General features: G+C 41.3%; 1 protein-coding gene across 1 annotated transcript in view; it reads right to left on the reverse strand.

The window, feature by feature from the left end:
- cemip (cell migration inducing hyaluronidase 1) overlaps positions 1–6,167 on the reverse strand; it is a 105,572-nt gene extending 99,405 nt beyond the window's left edge. The window contains exon 1 of the mRNA XM_088296527.1: positions 6,023–6,167. The gene's annotated coding sequence lies outside the window, so the exon portion shown is untranslated. The remainder of the gene's footprint in view (positions 1–6,022) is intronic.
- Between the last annotated feature and the right edge of the window lie 2,589 nt (positions 6,168–8,756).

Raw genomic sequence — 8,756 nt, forward strand, 5'->3', positions numbered from 1 at the left:
CCTTGTGAGGAGAAGCGGTACAGATAATGGATGGATAGATGAATGCTATGCTCTCTGTTATAAATTAATATTCATAGGTAACTTGGCCATTGGACTCACATAATATTTGTATCGACTCAATCAAATCCAGCTATGTTTTTATTCCTGAAAATTAACATCCTCCTTCAGAAGAAACTTGAAATAAAGTTTTCCAGATTATCAGAATAGCCATCTGATTGGTTGACCTCACCGGAAGGGAATCAGGTACAGAAAACATTTACCATGTTTTCCTCAAAGTTCTGAGGTTTTGTATTTGAATTTTGGGTGCTGCAGCTTCCTCCCGCATTCCGACATCATTCATAGATAAAAAATATTTAAAAAAAAAAAAAACAGCAGACAAATATATATTGCTGTAAACAGTGAACCCTCGCTACTTCGCGGTTCACCTTTCGCGGGTTCAGTGCTTCGCGGGTCTAAAAAATATTCGGGGGCATTGTAGTTTCGCAGAGCGGCACGACGGGGCGCTGGAGCGGATAGACGGCCGGCGTGCGCCGAAGAAGAGCGTGGGCGAAGAGGAGAGTGGACGAAGAAGAGCAGGTTCCCCCGGGCACGATTTGGGGCGACGTTTCGCGCGGTTCGGCCCGTACCAGAGCTCCGGCCGGCGTGCGTGGCAGTTAAGCCGAAGAGGAACAACTTCCGCCCGGGCATTAGCGGGGCGACATTTCGCTCCGTTCGGGACCGTGCGAGAGCTCCGGAGGAGACCGGCCGGCGTGCGTGGTAGTTAAGCCGAAGAGGAACACCTTCCGCCCGGGCATGAGCGGAGCGCGAGGCTGTCAGTTATGAATGAATAAATGAATAAATAAATCGATGAAGAATGCCACCTTTCATTTCACAGGGCACACCGGACGGCGTACCAGCAGGTAAAAGTCGAAGTAATTAAATAAATACAAAAAGAAGTAACTGAATAAATACAAAAATAATGGATGGGGGAGGGCGGCACGGTGGCCGACTGGTTAGCACGATGGCCTCACAGTGAGTGACAGCATCGGGCGTGGGTTCAATCCCGGCTCCGGCCATCCTGTGTGGAGTTTGCATGTTCTCCCCGTGCTTGCGTGGGTTTCCTCCCACATTCCAAAAACATGCATGGCAGGCCGATTGAACACTCTAAATTGCCCCTAGGTATGAGTGTGAGCGCGGATGGTTGTTTGTCTCTGTGTGCCCTGCAATTGGCTGGCAACCAGTTCAGGGTGTCCCCTGCCTTCTGCCCGAAGATAGCTGGGATAGGCTCCAGCACCCCCCGCGACCCTAGTGAGGAGAAGCGGTACAGATGATGGATGGATGGATGGCTGGGGAATAAAAAAATAATAAGTTTTAATAATTTTTTTTTTTTTTGGTTATAACATGAATTTCACTCTCTCTCTCTCTACCCGTATATATATATATATATATATATTTTTTTTTTAATATATTTTTTTAAAGCATTTTTGAAGGTGCGCCGCTACTTCGCACTTTTTTTTTTAAGCATTTTTGAAGGTGCGCCGCTACTTCGCGGATTTTCAGTTTTCGCGGGTGGTCTCGGTCCCCATTAACCGCGATAACCGAGGGTTCACTGTATTTTGTATTGATATTTAATTTATTTTGTCTTTATTTGCATTTTTAGGACAGCATCAATATAAAAGTTAAGCCATAAAGAAGTCAACGCGAATAAATATAAATAAATAATATAAAAAATAAAAATCAATATAAATATTAAATAAAATCCTTTTTTGTATTTCATATCAGTCTTTGTTGATAATTATTGATGGTTTTTTTTATCTTTAACTGTTTTGTGTACATTGTAATGTAGTGTAACATTATTACACTAATGCTTACATTAATTATACCTTAATGCTTATTTGCATTAGATGCTACACCAAAACAGTGTACATACATCGGCCTTCATTCAATGTTCATAATGAGTAGTGATCTAATACTCTCTTGCGGTGCATTATTAGAGATTGACCAACCACCTTACGACTACTTTATCTTTTTAGCGGACTCATTGTTGCCATCTAGCCTTTATATTTTACTGCCTTATTTTGACTTCTGAGTGGGATGCCGAGCTTCATATCAGCAAATATAGACCCATATCTGATTCATTTTCATTAGGGGTGCTCCGATTGTCATCGTCCGATTTAAAAAAAAAGAATGTGATCAGTGATTACTGATCAAAGTCTTTAATGGCCGATCGGTGACCTTAAGTGGCTCGTTGTTCTTCATCTTATGCAAAAAAAAAAATAATAATGAAAACGTTACAGCCCCAGGTAAGCACACGAGAGATGTAGAGAAAACATTATTGCGATATCAAAATTGACAAAATATCGTCATAGCAATGTTGCGATAATAAAATGAGTACATCTGTTAATAAGGCTGTTTTCCAGTTATGCAGTTACATCACCCTCTGCTGGTTGGTTTCATTCGGCATGTTTTGGCCATCTGTGTTTATGACCCACACGAATCTGAAGAGAAGGGGAACCTTTGAAGACAAAATTTGAGTTCCTCTCAAAAATTATATCGATTCACAATATTTGCATGCGTTAGGAAGTAAGTGCCTCAATATAAGATGGTATTAGTGATTGCACATCATTTAGGTAAATTGAGGTTAATATTACCTGTACGATTTGAACTATAGGTATAATTATGAACTCAGCTATTTAGCATTGCATCGACAAGAAATGTACATGCAATTGCTCATGTTCATTTTATTTGTATTTGCATTTTGTGTCCTTTTTCTGACATGTTCAAGATTAAAATATTGAATCATAATTTGTTGCTGCATTTTCTGTACTGTCAATTTGAAGCAATGCCATTTATTAATAAGAAAGGGACAAATGTTTTTAAATTGGAATATTCAAATAATTAAAAAAAAAAAACATTATTGAAGGAAATCTGGGAGAGTTGCTGAAGATGTAGTGGTACATTCGCCTGACTTGTGTGCGGGTAGCGTGGGTTCAGTAGCCACTCGGTGACGATGTCTATGTCTGCCCTGTGACTGGCTGGTAACCAGTTCAGGGTGTAGTGCGCCTTTCACCGTAGTCAGCTGGGATAAGCTCCAGCACCCTCCCTCAACCCTGTACATGATTTGCAGTGTGGATAATGACATGACATAAAGAAAATTAGTCCCAGTTCTAGAATTTAACATTTTACACCATGTGATCAGTATCGGGAAATTAAAATCCTGATTGGAACACACACCTGATTTATAAAAACTATGCATAAAAAGGAAGCTCATGCTTGCAAAATGGCTACCTTTCTGTTTTTAAAACAACCCACATTAATATGCATGAATTCTACAATGAGAAGCACTTCAGCATGACATCTGATAAACTGGGCACTTGGGAAGCTACTCAGACTTTACTGCAGCCTCTTCAAACACAATGTGATGGACATTTTCAAGTATGAATTCTGTGTGACTCTTCCCAATAAAACTTTCCCATCAATATTAGCAGCCCTTCTGTTTGGCTTCATGCCAAGCATCATTGCCTTTTTCCATCTACATGTTACCATTAGTTAAATCATCCAGGGACATAAATACAACAACAATATGCTCCCAAAATTAAACACTCAGTTATTGTGTCTCTTAAATGCCTCAGTGGGCGCAAAAGATAAACAAGTTGATGAATGGGACAATAGATCCACTCTATACTTAAAGAAATTAGCCAGCCGAGACGGCCCATTTTTCAAGAATAAGCTCAGTTAATATTGATCAGGAAACTTAAATTAGTAGTCATTTTCTTTTTTATCTTCGTTTTGGAGAAATTAGGAAATATGCTACGACTTGAAAAACGCCTACTTTTACCGGGGAATATGGCCACGCCCCCCTGTGCTCTCGCCATGTCTCGTTGGGAGTCACAGAAGGGACCGATTACAAAGAAATCGGCACGTTATTTTTTATCTTGTGGAGGTGATCACATGAGCTCATAATTGGTGTCAATAAATCCAAACTATGATGCTTTTATACTTTCAAAGGTTGAAGTGGACAAGTATAGTAATGTTCATTTGCATTTTGGTGGCAACCGGTCGGCGTTTTAGTCGACAGAACTGACAATGCAAGCAATATTACCTCGCTTGCCTCCCTGCTGTAACATAGACAGCTGACACGGAAAAAATAACTGGCCGAGTTCCAAAAGGGGGTGAGCCAATTTGTCGTAAATCTCACCACAAAAAAAAACCTTAAATGGAATTTAGTACTCATGTCATTTTTACATACAAACCTATTATATAAGTGCCAATGTTAAGCTCATAAATGTGTCCCTTTCAGCAGTCAAGAATGTATGTTAACCATTATGTAAAAAGGTGGAAACATCGCATCCATCAACTGCTTCCATCATAAATGGTACAATGCACTGTAATTTTCTCCAAAATGGTCACAGTCAATTCAGAAGTTTTTAGTGCTATATCCTGGACACTTGGTGCTTGCTTTTTCACTCTTTAGTAGGCCTACTCGTTGGCTGCGCTCTATAGTTACGTTTTCCATTTAAAAATAGCGGGAAACTCCAAAAAAACTGCCAGATTGAAATCATCAGTTGGAACGACACACTAACAAACAAAAACAAAGAATAGCAAGTGGATCCTGTATTTACTTCCCAACATGTGGTTGTTAGTCACAGTAGGAACACATCTTATTCCAGAGACAGGATGGCACAACAAAAATACTGCTGCAGTAGAGTGGAGACTGTGGAATAACATGCAATGCTCTAGCATGTAGCGCCCAGCCACATAACTAAGTTAATGTTAGCGCAAGTGCTCACTTTTGTCATTTCCCACTTTGTAACCTCCAGTTATATTGAAGCTTTAATGACATATCTGCCCTACCTAAGTATCAAATTGACATACTTGGAACAAGAGATGAAAAAGCACCATCATTTCACAATTATGGTGAACAAACATTACATGCATATTTGCATTAGCTGAAAGAAATGTAAACATGTTTATATAATAATAAATATTAAAATGAGCAACCCTCTGCGTGTTTGGATGTCAGAAACAGAAGCAACCAACAGTGACATTTCATGCATGCAAGACACTACTGCACACTTACTTGGTTATGTTGGTTGTGGACATTTTTGCTATTATCCAACCCACGGACTCATTTGAATGTCTGAGTTGACTAGTATTTTGCAGTCACAGCCGGACAATTTGGAATAGCTACATGACTTTAACAACTTCACCCTGTTAACATAGGTCTTCGCTCAAAACTTCATTTTATATTTCAGCATTATTTATTCTATTTATGTTAATATTTCTTTATTTTATTTTGTGCGTGTGTTTTGCGTTTGTGGAATGTATACTGCTCTGTTGGTTTGCTTTAATCCCATATTGTATGAGTGTTTGTTATGGTAATATACTGACCTTGGTCTTTGGATACCATTTTTAGTTCATCTTCAAACAGTAAGAATGGCAGGATAAGTGGGCTAAAAAGAGCGGGGGGAGCATTCATTCTCGAAAACAAGACTGGAGCCTTGCCAAAGGGAGAAATGATCACCTCCGTCATTCTTGAGTGGTGCACGGCAGTGCACTTGTAACCTCTGAAGTCAGACAGCCAGTGGGCACTGCACACTCAAGTAGACCACCACAGCAGCATTTCGATTTTTAAACTTACATTTTCTAGAAAATAACGCAATACCGTACAAATTAATCACAAACGTATACAGTCAAACATTCTGTGCACTATACGGCGGTCGTTTTCTTCAGTCACGCGGGCACTTGCACGCACAGCGAGTTTTGGAACCGCCAACCAGGGCTGTATCCAACTGACCTTCGTCTCACGTGGAACTATACAATTTAAGTATGGTCAACATTTCACTACCCACACCGCGAGTAAGCAAATCATGACACCGCAGGCATTGAGACCTGCATCTTTAGAACTGAGGCGCAAGACGCACGCAGAAAATGATGCACACCTGTGGCTCCCAGAGGACACATGACGCCCTCAGTTATAACACCCTCATCAATATAGAAACCTTCGCTGGGACAAGGTTGTTAAATAAGGGTCGATTCTTACCGAAATGTTGCAAATAATCTGTGCCGGGTGTCGGAAACTGAGAGTTGAAAGGCGTGCAGTAATGGAGCAGATGTGCAATGGCTGGTGCCGGTACCGGAGCGAAGAGACGCTGTCATTTCTTGACTGGGGAGCACAGAGGCGCGCTTCTATTTACTGCTGCTGGAGGAAAGACACGCCCACCGCGTGTCTGTATGGCTTGTTTGATTCTGTGCGTGCGTGCGTGTGTGTGTGTGCGAGTGAGTGCGTGCGCGTGCGAGCGCGTGTATGCGCGTGTGACTGCGCGGGCGTGCATGCACGCGTGGCGCGTGGGAGTGTACATGCGCGTGTGTTTCTGTGTGCCCGCGCGTGCGTGTTTGCACCACTGATAACTGAACATAGCAAAAATAGTTTGCACAAACGTTCGCGCACAAATGATTTTGTGTCTCTTATTTTTAGGATGGTAGTGGGGGTGGAGTGGCTTTAAATAACATTGTGAAACCACTGTTTTGTTTTTGTTTTTTATTTTAAAAAAGGGGAAAGCTGGGCACCAACCACTTAAGCAGACGCCACACCAGGAAAACTGCAGTTCTGTTTTGAACTTCTTGATGAGCAACAAAAGCATCTGTGTGTGATCACATTCCACATTCACATGTGGCGAACGAGTAAGTGATTGAATGTTATTACGTCATGAACACTCAACATAACATCAATTTGTGTATTTACATGTTTTTCTGTGCATGTTTCATTTTGATCTCTATTCATTTATTCTTAATACTCAATCAAACAGACACATTGGAGTGCTTGGAGGACTAAGCACCTATGGGCGGGCTACAACAGTGCTTTCTGACCTTTATTCAGCTCCATTTCACACAAGAAAGCTCAGATGACACAATACCCCCCTAAAAATGTCGCAAAATGTATGAAAACAAAAATGACCTTGTCTCAATTTACTTACTCTGTGTGAAATCTGGGCCAGTTTAATTAACATATATGAGGGAACGATTTTCATGTATCATATAGGGAGGTTCTCTTGTTTGTTTTTTAAATAAAAGTACAATACACATAAATGGTGCGCGGTAGAGACGTGTATTCATAATAAGGTATGAATTTGCCAGAGATGGGCATTTCGTCCCTGGGGCAGATGCCCATTTTTGTGACGGAAGGGCTTTAAAAGGACGAAGATGGACGGCGATAGAGGGTGATTATTTTTAGGAATAAGGTTGAAAGTGTAAGGATGGAACGGTACCCAGGTTGCAAGCGGAAGACGCAGGATGGACTGGCAAAATAGGGTAAAGTGCCCACCTATGGAATTTGCTTAAAGTAGAGTTTGGACTTTGGACCCCATCGTCTAATCGCAGTAATTGATTACATCTTTGTATCCCCTTCCCGTACAATGATCAGTATGACAAAAATGTCTATATTATACGCCTGCATCGCCTCGCTGGTTTCCCCTGCTCTTAATGGGAAGGTCTGATGCACACTATTTTGCAGTTATTCTATTCTATATTTATTCTTTATAAGCACTATTTCCGCACTCATGAGCTAAGGTTGGTGCTCCTTCAGGAGGTGGACTGGGCTAATTTTTCCAATCACCTTCTTCTTTACCCTCTTGGTAGAGTGGAAGATTTTTGTGGGAAAAGGTGTTTGCTAAGGTGGCCTGCAAGCTAACTAACTCTAACTTATGGCATGTTCGTAAATTCACTCTGATGCCCATACACTACTCTCTGAGTGGATGTGTTCAGAGAAGTAGAGTGTACTCTGTTTTCATTCATTTCTGAACGCAGCCAGCACTGTCACACCGTATCCCCTGTCCGATCGCCTATTTCCTAGCACCATTTCTGGTGCACTTGGAAGAGCAGAACGACAAATTTGACTCTAAGTGTTTGAGCGATTGGAGTGAACCATTGCGCGTTCTGAGATAATTTCCAAATGCGCCCCATGATAATTTCCGAACGTGCCCCAAAATTATTTCCTGTTTGTGCTGCCAGGCAGAATACATTTTACTGTTTCGTACATTTTAACACAATTCCATTCCCACATTTTTGAAAGATAAGCATAATGCTCTTTGGGAAAGTCTGTGACTAAACCGTCAAATATGAGAAATGTTGTTTAAATGTTGACTCACAGCCAAAGAGGAATGAATTTTATTAATAACAAACATATTTTATTTTAGTCCCACTGATTTTGAGCGGGAAGACAACTCATTTTGATAAATCAGCACCTCTTACTACACCAACACATTATCAGTTTGTATTTTTGTACTGGAGTGCATAACTGGACATTGGACATTCAACGTGCCTCATCCGACATTTTAGGTTCACACTGCAAGAATATGCGACCCAGATTGGATTTTTTAGCCCGTATGTGAACTGTATCTGAACAGATATTACACTATCCTCCCCTTTATAAATCCCTCGCGCTGAGGGGTCAACAAAAAATCCTATAGCTGTTGTGGCCTTTGCCTCCTTCTCTGTGGTTGGCCAAGATGAGCCTTCAGCCGATTCTGCCTCCAACCAGCTGAACAAGGACTATATTAGTGGGATCTAGGGAACATGGTTCCACCACACGTTCTGAAATAGCAGGTAAGGCAGACCCTGTCTCAAAATCAGGAACACCGCTGCCCCGGTATGGAGCCAACCTGTCCCAATAAATTTCATCCCCAACCCGCTCAAGTACCCGACATGGTCCGTCCCAATGGCTGTCGTCTTTGGGGCAGAGGTTTTTTTTTGGGTGGATACACCCAAACCAGTTCATC

This window comes from Idiotropiscis lumnitzeri, chromosome 5 (assembly GCF_059441095.1).
Source record: "Idiotropiscis lumnitzeri isolate Australia: NSW breed Sydney's pygmy pipehorse chromosome 5, RoL_Ilum_1.0, whole genome shotgun sequence".
Taxonomy (NCBI): Eukaryota; Metazoa; Chordata; class Actinopteri; order Syngnathiformes; family Syngnathidae; genus Idiotropiscis; species Idiotropiscis lumnitzeri.